The following is a 13,945-nucleotide window of genomic DNA, read 5'->3' as shown; positions in this document are numbered from 1 at the left end:
AGGATAGTAGCAACAGCTGAAGTACTGAATATCAGGAAAAAACTCTGAGGGTAAAACAAAAGAAGTCTATGAATTGTTAGATAATCCAGGAAGAGTCCTCCTGCAGTCCAAGGACCAGATTTCAACAGGAAATGCAGCTGGAAAAAAACACCCCCTGGAAGGCAAAGCTGCCATCTCCACTAAGGTCACCAGCTACATACTCCAGTTGTTTCAGGAAGCAACAATGTCTTTCACCACGAAATTTGGGGAGACTGCTTTCATTGCACCCCAATGTGAAATGATTACAATTGAATGGGTGTGCTGAAGAGTAGCAACTGGATCTTTTCTCAAAAGTAACCCTGGTGTAAAGGAGGGATTTAAGTTTTAACCACCAAAAGTAAAGACGTTCCTCAAGGATGATGCCAGTAATGACCCACAGTGGTCTGAGGAGCAATTCATTGCTGCAAAACATTGTTTTGCTGGACTGGTTATAGGACAGACTGAAGTGGACATCATAAGTCATGCCACATAAGCTAATTTTGAAATTCTGGAGAAATCCTGGCTGCCCCAGAACTGTACTCTGATTGATAAGAAGATTGAATTTGGCATTGATGTAACCACCAAAGAGATTGTTTTTGCTGATGTCATAGATAATGAGTCCTGGACACCGTGGCCATCAGGAGATCGGAGCCAGCAGAAAGACATAGTCTTACCGGGATCTAGAAGAAGTAACTCCAGAAGGACTCCAGATGGGAAAGAAAAACTCTGAGTGGGTTGCAGACCACCGAGTGGGGTTGCTTTTCGAGTCACACAATCAGTGCAAGGTAGTAGTGCTAATGGGTTCAACCTCTGACCTTGGTCACTGTGGAAAAAATTAAGAAGACTTGTGGAAATTTTGGGATTCCGTGTGAACTTAGAGTAACATAAAGGACCAGATGAAACATTGAAGATTAAAGCAGAATATGAAGGGGATGGCATATCTACTGTATTTTTTGCAGTGGCCAGCAGAAGCAATGGATTAGGCCCAGTGATGTCTGGTAATACTGCATATCCAGTTATCAGCTATCCCCTAATCACACCAGAATGGGGGTGCTCAGGATATGCCCAGTAGTATTGGCTGTTCAACTATACTTTCTCCAGAAGGATCAGCTCAGTTTGCTGGTCAGATATTTGGGCTAAACAACCATTTGGTGTGGTCCAAACTTTGAGCGACCATATTGAGCACGTGGATATCCTTACAGCAGGCTGATAAGAAAATCAGAGAATGCAGTTTGTAATAAAGTAACTTAATTCGTAAGAGAGAAGTGACATATTCCTAGTTTGGATTTAAGGAAAAAAAATCAAGCAAAGTGATCTCACATCAGAGAAAACAATTCAGTTTACTAATGAGCAAATGGTCCTCAACATTTATGAGTTGGTACATTGTCAGTGGATGTCATTAATATTCTCTAGCTCTACATAGTGATAGGTCCCTGTAACCTTAGCACTCCAGAGGCTGAGGCAGCAGGATCACTAAATTCAAGGCCAGACTGGACTGTGTATTGAGATTCTGTATTTGCTGGGGAGGGAATCTTTATAGTTAGTAAAATTGGCACGACACTGCTAAATTACATATCACCCTCTGTGTGGTCATTATTGGGTAAATATGTAATTATGAAACAGAAGTAATGTGTGTTCAGTTCAAGAACCAGTGTGGCTCTCTTGCAGATGACCTGAGTTTAGCTCCCAGCATCCATGTAGACTGCCTCACAATTACTAACCTTTAACTCTGTATCTGACCCTGTGGCTTCCTTATGCACCTGCTCTGAAATTCTACTGCATTCCCCTCACCCAACACACACAATTTAAAAAATAAACTTTTTTAAAGAGTATTATTTCTAAATGGTAGTATAATTCTTTTATAAAAATTATATATATGTATGTATATATATGTGTGTATATATATATGTATATATATATATATACATATATATATGTTTTTAGGTGAGGAAATAAGGCACAAAGGACAAAGTTGCAAATAATGTTCCGTAGATTCATTGAATGGCAGAGCCTGGAGTAGCTATGGGGACATTGTTCTCTGCTATGAAATTCTACCTAACAGGCAGTTCACAAATTATCAGAGTAAATCCCAATCATTTATTTTCTTCTTTTTACTGGATATTTTTTATTTACATTTCACATGTTATCCCCTTTGCAGATTTCGCATCCATATACCACCATGCCATCCCCCTCTCCCTGCTTCTGTGAGGGTGTTCTCCCACGCACCCACCCACCCCTTCATGCCTCCCTGCTCTGACATTACCCTAGACTCAGCATTGAGCCTTGGCAGGACCAAGAGTTTCTCCTCCCATTGGTGCCCAACAATATCATCTTCTGCTACATATGCAGCTGGAGCCATGGATCTGCCCATGTGTACTCTTTGGATGGTGGTTTGGTCCCTGGAAGCTATGGTTGGTTGGTATTGTTGTTCTTGTGGGGTTGCAAACCCCTTCAGCTCCTTTAGTCCCCTCTCTAACTCCTCCATTAGGGACCCTGTTCTCAGTTTAATAGTTGGCTGCAAGCATCCACCTCTGTATTTGTCATGCCTTAGCAGAGCCTCTCAGGAGACAGCTATATCAGGCTCCTGTCAGCATGCACTTCTTGGCATCAGCAATATTGTCTGGGTTTGGTGGCTGTATGAATATGGGCTGGATCCCAGGTGGTGCTGTCTCTGAATGGCCTTTCCTTCAGTCTCTGCTCCAAACTTTGTCTCCATATCTTTTCCTATGAATATTTTTGTTCCCCCTTCTAAGAAGGACTGAAGCACCCACACTTTGGTCTTCCTTCTTCTTGATCTTTATGTGGTCTGTGGGTTTTATCTTAGGTAATACAAGCTTTTAGGCTAATATCCACTTATCAGTAAGTGCATACCATGTGTGGTTTTTGTGACTGGATTACCTCACTCAGGATGATATTTTCTGGTTCTATCCATTTGCCTATGAATTTCATGAAGCCTTGTTTTTAATATCTAAGTAGTACTCCACTGTGTAAATGTATCACATTTTCTGTATCCATTCCTCTGTTGAGGGACATCTGGGTTCTGCCAGCTTCTGGTTATTACAAATAAGGCTGCTATGAACGTAGTGGAACATGTGTCTTTGTTATATGTTGAAAAATTTCCTGAATAGAACACCAGCGGCTTATGCTCTAAATCAAGAGTCAACAAATGTGATCTCATAAAACTGCAAAGCTTTTGTAGGGCAAAGGACACTGTAATTAGGACAATATGGCAACCAACAGATTGGGAAAAGATCTTTACCAATCCTGCATCCAATAAAGGGCTAATATCCAATATACACAAAGAACTCAAGAAGTTAGACTCCAGAAAATCAAATAACGCTATAATAAAATGGGGTACAGAGCTAAACAATTCTCGACTGAGGAATATTAAATGGCCGAGAAGCACCTAAACAAATGTTCAACATCCTTAGTCATCAGGGAAATGCAAATCAAAACAACCCTGAGATTCCACCTCACACCAGTCAGAATGGCTAAGATCAAAAACTCAGGTGACAATAGATGCTGGTGAGGATCAGGAGAAAGATGAACACTCCTCCATTGCTGGTGGGGTTGCAAAATGGTACAACCACTCTGGAAGCCAGTCTGGAGGTTCCTCAGAAAATTGAACATTGAACTACCTGAGGATCCAGCTATACTACTCCTGGGCATAAATTGTTTTATGTCTGTTTTATAGGAAGCTCATGTTCAGAGGTGGAAGAAAGTCCTAGTTTGATTTTCTGCAAGACTGACATACTTTTAAAGATTTTACACTCAGAGCAATGTATATTATGCTTTGGCTACTGACGAATGAAGTTTACATTCTTATTGTAGTCTCACAATAAGTTACAATGTTGCTATCTAGCATAAATTACTTTTTTAAAATTCCTCCAGTGTGCTCCAGAGGAAAATGCCTGACATGTTTTAGGACAGCGTGCACAGAATGATATCAAACCTTTCTAGTATAATGGGTCATCTGTTCCATTTTCTTACCTGTTCCAGCCCGTAGAGCAAGGGAGCATGGGATGACAGAGTGGGTTCCAGGAGAACGGGATTTACAGTGAGAGAATCTATTCCTCCATTTTATTCATTTTGAAATGAATACAGAGAGTGATCTTTCCACTATTACAAATGCAGCAAGCCCGCCATTAAATTGACAGTGTGATCTATCCCACTTCACTTTGCTTTATAAGCAAAATGTATCATTCTTGTGAGCTTTCTTCTGGATAAATAAGTGTGGGAAATCTATCTCTTGCCATTGCTTTTATTGATAAGACGCAGAGTGTAATCTTAACTCATCCTTCCCCTTCTCTATTTTATCGTCTGCCAAGTGATTGGGACTCTCTGATCAGTTTGCATTCTGGCGTCAGGTAGCAAGCATCTGTCTACTCACCGATTATTCTTCATGGTACGGCTCCACCGTACTCTGTTTGCTCCAGAAATCATCTTCAGACTCAGATTCCAGAAAGCGATAACCCCGGGGTTCCCTTAGAAACCCTTCAGGGCTTAAGCTATGCTAATTTCTCTCTTCATTTTTCTTGTAACTTGGGGTACAGATTTTGATGATGCCATTTAGACATTTTTCTGACGGGTTGGGGGTGATCACTACTTGTAGAACGTTGGAATCTCCGGTTTCATATCTTAAACGTTATTGTTAATTCTTTTCCCCCATGGAGGTCCTCTTTGTCCAGGCTGTTTTAATCTCAGAGCACTTTTGCTTTGTCCTACTCAGACATTTTTACGAAACTTCCCACTCCTAATAACAGGAGATAATTCTGAAATGATATTCTGGAGTAAGCATCTGTTTAATTATTTTGTTTGTGTTTCTTGACGAGATGTGTTGAAAATTAATTTATTCGCTTAGTTCAAATTACTTGAGAAGATAAACGAATGCAAAGTAGAAGCTGGCTTGGGTCAGAACACAAGTGAAAGAAATGTATGCAGCCTGGAATGTGTGTAGATGTTACTTATTTTTGGCGATTAGTCACAGCTTCTGCTAGAAGTCAAACCAAATACTTCTGAGTTGAAGAGTTATGTGTGCTCTAACCGATAAACATGTAAACATACCCGGGTTGAGTTTACCAATTCAAAATGCTTGGCATGAGAAGTGGTTTGTATCTTGGAATTATTTTTATCCTATTTGGAAAGGTTTGAGCATTCGCCAATACACACACATCTTGGGTGTGGGGCTGAAGTTTAAAAATAACTTTGTCCTTTAGAACAGAGACAGAAGGAACACCCATTCAAAGCCTGCCCCACATGTGGCCCATACATATACAGCTACCAAACTAGATAAGATGGATGAAGCAAAGAAGTGCAGGCCGACAGGAACCGGATGTAGATCTCTCCTGAGAGACACAGCCAGAATACAGCAAATACATAGGCAAATGCCAGCAGCAAACCACTGAACTGAGAGCGGGACCCCCGTTGAAGGAATCAGAGAAAGAACTAGAAGAGCTTGAAGGGGCTCAAGACCCCATATGAACAACAATGCTAACCAACCAGAGCTTCCAGGGACTAAGCCACTATTCAAAGACTATACATGGAGTGACCCTGGACTCTGACCTCATAGGTAGCAATGAATAGCCTAGTAAGAGCACCAGTGGAAGGGGAAGCCCTTGGTCCTGCCAAGACTGAACCCCCAGTGAACGTGATTGTTGGGGGGAGGGCAGTAATGGGGGGAGGATGGGAAGGGGAAATACCCATAGGGAAGGGGGGAGGGGTTAGGGGGATGTTGGTCTGGGAAAGGGAATGACAATCGAAATGTAAATAAGAAATACCCAAGTTAATAAAGATTTTTAAAAAAAGTAAAAATAACTTTGTCTACCTTAGACATCTGAAGGTAATTTACTATAATATCTTCAGTTCATCTCTGCTATTGGTTCACTTGGTTGGTTCAGTATTTTGTCACAGTGTCACACTGTGTTATCCAGGCTGGCCTCAAACTAGCAATCATCCTGCCTCAGCCCCACACCCAGCATGCCAGAGTCACAGAAGAATGACACTATAACCAACTGTACCTGTCTCCTCTTTACAGCTCTTTATATAAGATTAGACATGGAATTTTCCATTTGAGCATAATGTTGACATACCTAAAGTTTCCGATTTGGGGGCACTTCAAATATTGGATTTGGGAATTAGGAATACTCATCTCATATACTCAAACATACTATGCACAGATCTATACACCATATTAAAATAACTTTAAAGTCAGAGTCACTGAAATGGCTCAGCCAATAAAGGCTCTACTTATCAAGTCCAATGAACCAAACTAAATCCCTGGAACCCTCCACTTACACACAGTGACACAAATGACCATACACACACACACACACACACACACACACACACACACACACAAATACATGTCATTTTAAAAACTATGACGTTGAATTCAATTGAAGCGATGCAAACCTAGAGCTTCACTATTGATGCACTGAATGAATTATGACCCATGGCTGCTTCACATGCCTAGCCTCACCTGTGTTATAGCAAGGTGAACTCAGAACGCTCAGACCTTAGCACAACACTGTGTTTAAAAGAAAGAGCAAGTTAGCAATACCCCAAAGGTTTGGTCTGGAATTAGCATAACAGCGCTTGAGCTGTGATCTCTTAGGGAAAGGAAGTCAGGTGACAAGCTCCGGAATGACAGGAAATTAACTTTACCTAGTGAATGTTCAGAAAAGCAGTTGATAGCCGTCTTCAGAGATTATCTGCTTTGTCTGCCGAAATTAAGATTTCAGAAGTCTGCTCCTGTATCAAAACAGGATGCTTGAGGCTCTTCACTGTACTAGACAACAGCAATCAACTTTCTAAAACATTATCCAGTTTATATGCATGTCATCAGCATGTTTTAAAATGGGTGAATTAATCTGTTGGTGATGCTATTGCTAATATTTATTAATCCTTAGCCTAGTCATATTTCCTTTTCTTGTTCTTCTAATTTTCACTCTTCTCTTCATTTCTTTACATTTTTGCATCAGATACTATGTGAAACCAATGGAAGAAGAAAACAAGAGGCAGAGTTATCATGCAGTATACTGTACTATATATACATAAATAGATATGTATTATACATACATTGTGTGTGTGTGTGCGCGCGCGCACGTGCATGCACGCACGTGCAGTTGCCCTGCACCACATTATAGATGGGACCATGCAAGACCAGGAAGCCAGGTTAAAAATTGCCAGGCAGTTTCATTGTTAGTGTCTGTCACACAAAGTATTTCCTTTCTTCACTACCTTTACCAAAGCCTCCCACACCATCCGGTAACTGAGAGCTTAGTGAGTGTTTAATAAATGTTAGTCACCAAATACTGTTCAAACACATCAAAGACAGTCATCTCAATTGTTCTGTTTGAAATATTTGTCAAGATCCCAATGTATGCAAGGCACTGAGAAGATAAAGGTAAATTATCTACTTTTCAAGATTTCAGAAAGCTAAAAATGCATAAAATATTTCCTGAGATGTCTGGTTTTGTTTTTAAGAAATCCTTAATGTCATAACATAAAACTAAATGACCTCTCATCCTACCTTCTATTCATAATGCTTTCAGTGCCATCAAATAATAGTAACAAGACTCCTCCGTGAGATGTAGGGTATTTAACAATAAAGGCTTCTCACACAAAGGAATGACTTCAGCAATAATTCTTTAGCTGCAGATCACAGATTGAGGAGACGTAACTGTAACAGAAGAGTCCTCTGAAGAGAGCGTAACGCGAGATCAGTTGCCGCACAGCAGAAGTGACAAATGGAGACAATCTGTGCATATTTTGATCACCTACTATGCACTAGAGTGAAAAGCAGAAAACAGATGTAAATTCTGTTTCCTGAGAGCCCCTGGCTGGAGGCTGGTCAAGCGGGCAGCGACAATCAAGGGTAGCCTGTCAAGAGTGCAGAGTGTGAGGACCCAGGAGAGTACATGCCTGACAGAGGAGAGGAGGTTGGAATCCGCTGCCACAGAGGAAGCTGAGGTCCACGGGCCCCCTCCAGTTTCAACATATTTAGCAAATAAAAGATTTGATCTTCATATGAGAAAGAAATCTCAAGGTTCCTCCTTCTAAGCTTGGATTAGTTTACTTGGCATAACCTTTTCTAGCTCCACTCCATCTTCCTGTAAATTTTGTAACTTTTCTTTACCTGAGTAAAATCCTTTGCATATATGAACCACATATTCATTACCCATCTATCTGTTGATGACGTCTAATCTGATTCCCCGTGCTGCATATTATAAACACATAAACATCAGTGACCAATGGACGTAAAGATATTTCTGTGGTAGGATACAGACTGCTTTGGGCATATGCTCAGGACTTAAGGAAAGAGCAGGCTATGGGATGTAATAGAACCCTTATGATGTGAATGCTTATAGAGAAACACTAGAAAGAAAGGGACACAATAAGGGTGGGTACCAGAGAAATGAGAGCTAAAAACAGGGGCAAGGAGAATCGATTCAAGCCAAGTGTTAAGAAAATTCCTAAGAAAACTGTTGATTTTGTTGTTGTTAATAGAATATCTTGTATTTACTTGTTGACAATTTCATACAAATAAGCAGGGTACCTCAATCACATCCACCTCTCCCTCACATTCCCTATAGATATCCTCAACACCATCCTCTCCTACCTTTAGCCACTTGTTTTATTTTGTAGCCCACTAAATCCAACTATTTCTGCATGTTGGAAAGTGGATTGATCGTGCTGATTTGACTTTGTATAGGTCTTATGCAAGTAACCATAGCTGCAAGGAGCTCATGAGTACAAAGGCTATGTCATGTCCAGAAAATAGCATCTCATTACATCCTCCCATTCTGATTCTTCCGTGGCTTATACCTCCTCTTCCCCAGTGTTCCCTGAGCCTTGAGGTATGGAAGAGATTTCAAGCTGAGTGCTCAGGAGACTCTTATCCTCAGCACACTGACCAGTTATGAGTCTCTTAACTGCTGACCAATTAAGAGAGAGGCTTCTCAGGGAAAGACTGAGGAAGTGCTAACTTATGTATATAAACATAAATATTTAGAAGGCACTTTGACAACATGTCCATTTATCAAAACAACAGTGGTAGGTTCTTCCAATGGCTTCTGACTTCCCAAGCCATGGTTGTTGGTTTATTTGTTTGTTTGTTTTAGCAGAATTCTGATGCCAGGCCTGATTTTTCTTAAATCACAGTACAGGCCTTAAATCTAATACAAGCACAGTTGGTTATCCCCATAATCTTTGTGCTGCTACTGCACAGTGGACACACCTTGCCTCCTCACTAGCAGGTCAGGACTGTACCATGCAGGGTTCCCTGCTAGGTACTACCACTGATGGCTTTTCTCCCCCAGCACCCTCCCTAGTACCATCAAGCACTTTAAAAGCTATCCAAAAGAGAGAAAGTTTTCAGGGTAATTAAACCTTGAGAAAAATCTGTTGTTGTTTTTTTTTAACGCTAATTTTTAAAATAAGTTAAACAGGAGGAGTAGAAATGAGTGAAGTGAAAGTTTGGGGTGGGAGAGATCAGCCCAGGAACAGTGTGGACATGGACCCAATGTTAGCCAAATATTCCCTCCTGGGAACCAAATGCCAAATTCAGCAGCCGCCCTCCTGTGAGAAGAAACTGTGAAGTAACAATCCAGCTTCAGTAGAGACGCTGCTGAGTCTCGAGATGCGAGAAAGGATTTGGGATAAATCCACTAATAACCCTTTCCAAGGACTTCCATCTATAGAGAACATCGTGTGTGTTCTCAGCCTTTGACGTGAATGAAGTCTGCTCATAAGCACACCATTTATATTTTAATAGGGAAGAAAATACGTCAACATGATAGTCAGATGATATTTCCCCAAATTTGATACTTTACACATATTTTTTTTGTATTTTCAGAATATTAAACAATAATGTGTACAGATGTAAGCGACAGAGGAAGAAATGTATTCTAAATGTAATAATACCTAGATATAAGTCCAAGCAATGTGTTTCTAAGTCTTTTTATACTTCCACTATTTCTAAGGAATGATTTTTTATCAAGTGTGTTTTTAACAATAAATATTTGGGTTTTGGAATATGTCACCTGACTTCAGAAACTAATTTTAAAACGAAATCTTTTGTAAAAACAAAATATTTTTTTTAAAACATAGAATGGTGTACAGTGAACTCTTGGTGTGCAGTGTCCTGGCCCCACGTTTTCCAAGGGGACTTGTCCACAGATACTCAGGTCTCTAATATAAGATGCTACAGCATTTTCATAGAACCTCAGTATGCCGTCATGAATTCTGAACATCTCTAGGTAACTTACACAAAATACAGTATAATTAATTAGCTGGTTTACTGTATTATTTAGGGAATCATGACAAAAACATTGCCTATACATACTCAGTATAGATATAATTTTTGCTTGAATGTCTTTGACCTATAGTCTGCTGATCTGTAGATGAAGACTCTAAGTACAGAAAGGGATGACAAACTATAGAAATTGTAACTATGCTTTGAACTCAGAGAACACAGTCCTTAGAATCTGTAGATAGGTCATACATGTATAACATACATGAAATATTTAATCATGCATTACAGTTGCATTATTTGAATTCAATATAGTACAAATTATGAGTATGAAATGCCTTGAAAATTACTTTGCTACACAACACACCTCTAAATTCCAACAAGACATAAATAAAAGTTGATGATTTTCTGACACTAACATGCTTTCTCAGTTGTATATTCATTAATCACCCCACACAATATTTTTCCTAAACTCTGCTTATTAAATCCCAACCCATGAGATCATCACATAACTCAGAATTGAAGCCCAGTGGAGACAAGAAAACAAATTCATGTTTTCATGCTTAGCCTTGTATGCATGGGATGAATGAGTGTGGTCACAGAAAATGCACATGGAAGAAATACATACGGTGACAGGAACAACCATGACGGCTAAAGAGTGATGATGCATTCTGGGAAAGTAATAATAATGATGTTACTTTGCCGTCCTGGTTACGTTTCTCACTGCTGAGCTTACACTGCTTTCTACAATTCCAGGCCTGATCCTCAACACAGAAAATGAATGAGCCATTCACAGACTTTCAAGAGCCCCTGGCATATTCGGAATATCAAAATGTATAACTTAATTTGTTTACTTAAAGGCAACTCTCACTCTGTTATCAAATAAATGTAAAGTGTCTTAGAGCTAAGACCAAAAAAAAAAAAATTCTAACATGCCTGAATTATTAATTATAAGTTTGCAGTTTAAGTCTTCACTGGGCAAAACAATTCACTTTTCAAAGACTGTTATAACAAGTCTTGGGCACAGCTAAAGCAAACATTTGTGTTTGTATTAAATCACATATGCTCAGTGTGGCTTTAGGAACAAAGCCATCCTGGAGAATGTAAAGGCAGTAGTCATTCACATTGTGCTGAGGACAGCAAACCACGTTGCTAGGCTAGCTGCATGAAAAAGAACACTAATATTAAGAGTTATAACTTGCCATTTTCCGGCCTTAAATCTACTCAAGATGCTGTCGTATTTACCTTCAGGTCATTCTTGTGAAGAACCCAGGAAACATGGGGAGAAAATTGAAAAGATCTCTATAACCCTTTTAGTGTAGTCTAGGTTCAAGTAAAAAATTTTTCGTAGGTATTTCAAGTTTTCCAAGTGATGATGTCTAATGGGATAAGAGAAGATATTCTGACATTTGTGTCTGTCCAGCAAATTCACCAATGTCAAGGTACCATCTTTAGACTGAAGAGAGGATTAGGGCTAGGCAAGTGTTAAGACTTACTACAAGGCCTGTATCCCACACTGACATCTAAATACCTTGTTCTGGTCTTACGGAGTCATAGGATGATCTGTGGTACCTCTCCGTCCCCAAGCAAACAGTCACCAAAAAATACTTTGACCTGTGTCATCCACAAGTAGTGGGCAAGTCCACAACGGCTGATGGATTCTAATGTATTTAATCCTTTGCATTCAAGGTATGTGTCTTCACGCTTATAATTATATATGTGTGTATATGTGTATAACAAGATATAATATATGTATTGCATATATCATTCTTAGAATTGCAAACAATGCTGCCAAGATTCCTTTCTGTCTTTTCTAAATTTCTAGATAAAATACACTTAGCTGCTTTATGAAAGAACTGGAGGACCATTTTTTAATCATACCATATATCCAAAAACCTGGCTTATCCTCTGGTAATAAAATGGTCTCAGGGTCCCCAGGAAATGAACTCATGTGCTTTTCTCATTTGGCATTCCTGGCTTCATTTGGTCATAAAAGCCAATTGTAGTTAGAGAATTAAGCTTAGAAACTAAAATCACAGACTTCCTATTCTAATTATCAGAGTGAGGAGGAACGTATGATGTATCGTGCACAAGAGGCAAGTGTTGCAGAAGTTATTCTACGATGTCCCTGAACCACAGAGCCACCAGGCACAAATCCCAAAATGCCTGTTTCTAGCCAAGCATGGTGGCACACGCCTTTAATCACAATACTTGGGAGGCAGTGAAAGGCAGATATCTGTGAGTTCAAGGGCAACCTGGGCTAAGTAGAAGACCCTGTCTCAAAACAAACAAACAAAAAGACTGTTTCTCAAAACCCATCCCAGAGACAAAACCCAAAAACTTTCTAAAAACACTTAAGAAGTACCATGGTAATTCTGAATTCAGACTGCTAAATGGACCAGAGTTCACAGAAAGGAAAACAGTATTCTGAGGATCACACCTGGACACAAACTTAGAATAGACTACTTCCCTAGGTCTGTGAGTCTCCAGGTTCAACCTCCAATACAACAATAAATACATTAAAAAATGCTAAGAACCCAAAAAAGTAAATATTTGGCTCCTAAGAAAATAAGTGTAAAAAGGATTGAAGGAGCTGAAGGGGCTTGAGACCCCATATGAACAACAATGCCAACCAACCACAGCTTCCAGGGACTAAACCGCTACCCAAAGAGTACACATAGACAGACCCATGACTCCAGCTGCATATATAGCAAGGGATGGCCTTTTTGGGCACCAATGGTAGGAGAAGCCCTGGGTCCTGCCCAGGCTGGATGCCCCCAGTGTAGGGGAATATTGGAGGTGGGGCGGGAAAGGGGGTGGTAAGGGAGGGAAACACCCTTATAGAAGAAGGGAAGGGGGATGGAGGAGGGGTCTTATCTCTGGGAAACCGGAAAAGGGAATAACATCGTAAATGTAAATAAAAAATATCCAATAAAAAAGAAAAGAAAAGAAGTGTGGGGAAGAGGCGACGCATATCTTCCTGGTTCCTGCCGCTGCAGAGAGCCCGTGGGCAGCACCCCACGAGCGAACATGAGCCTCGGGACCATAGGTAAGACCAACTTTTCTGCTGCAAGAAAGCTGCCTGGTGAGCTCGGGACACACGGAGGCAGAATTCCTCTAGGACCGGGCACGTCCTGTGTTTACTGGAAGTCCCACACCCGCGGATCCCGGCCTGCAGCAGCTCTCTGCTCCCAGACCCCGTGAGAGAGAGACCCAACCGCCTGGTCAGGTGGGCACTCCTGAGGCTGCAGAGCAGAAGAGACCACCAACACTGCCCACCCCTGCCCACATCCCTGGCCCAAGAGGAAACTGTATAAGGCCTCTGGGTTCCCGTGGGGGAGGGCCCAGGAGCGGCAGGACGCCTGCCTGAGACACCTCCGGAATCTGAAGGAAACAGACCTGATAAACAGTTCTCTGCACCCAAATCCCGTGGGAGGGAGAGCTAAACCTTCAGAGAGGCAGACAAGCCTGGGAAACCAGAAGAGACTGCTCTCTGCACACACATCTCGGACGCCAGAGGAAAACACCAAAGGCCATCTGGAACCCTGGTGCACTGAAGCTCCCGGAAGGGGCGGCACATATCTTCCTGGTTGCTGCCGCTGCAGAGAGCCCGTGGGCAGCACCCCACGAGCGAACTTGAGCCTCGGGACCACAGGTAAGACCAACTTTTCTGCT

The 13,945-nt window shown here is 41.0% G+C and overlaps 1 pseudogene; it reads left to right on the top strand.

Moving 5' to 3' along the window:
* Paics-ps1 (phosphoribosylaminoimidazole carboxylase and phosphoribosylaminoimidazolesuccinocarboxamide synthase, pseudogene 1) lies at positions 1-1,256 on the top strand (annotated as a pseudogene).
* Positions 1,257-13,945: the final 12,689 nt, after the last annotated feature.

This window comes from Rattus norvegicus, chromosome 3, assembly GCF_036323735.1.
Source record: "Rattus norvegicus strain BN/NHsdMcwi chromosome 3, GRCr8, whole genome shotgun sequence".
Taxonomy (NCBI): Eukaryota; Metazoa; Chordata; class Mammalia; order Rodentia; family Muridae; genus Rattus; species Rattus norvegicus.
This window is presented reverse-complemented; position numbering and strand designations above follow the sequence as displayed.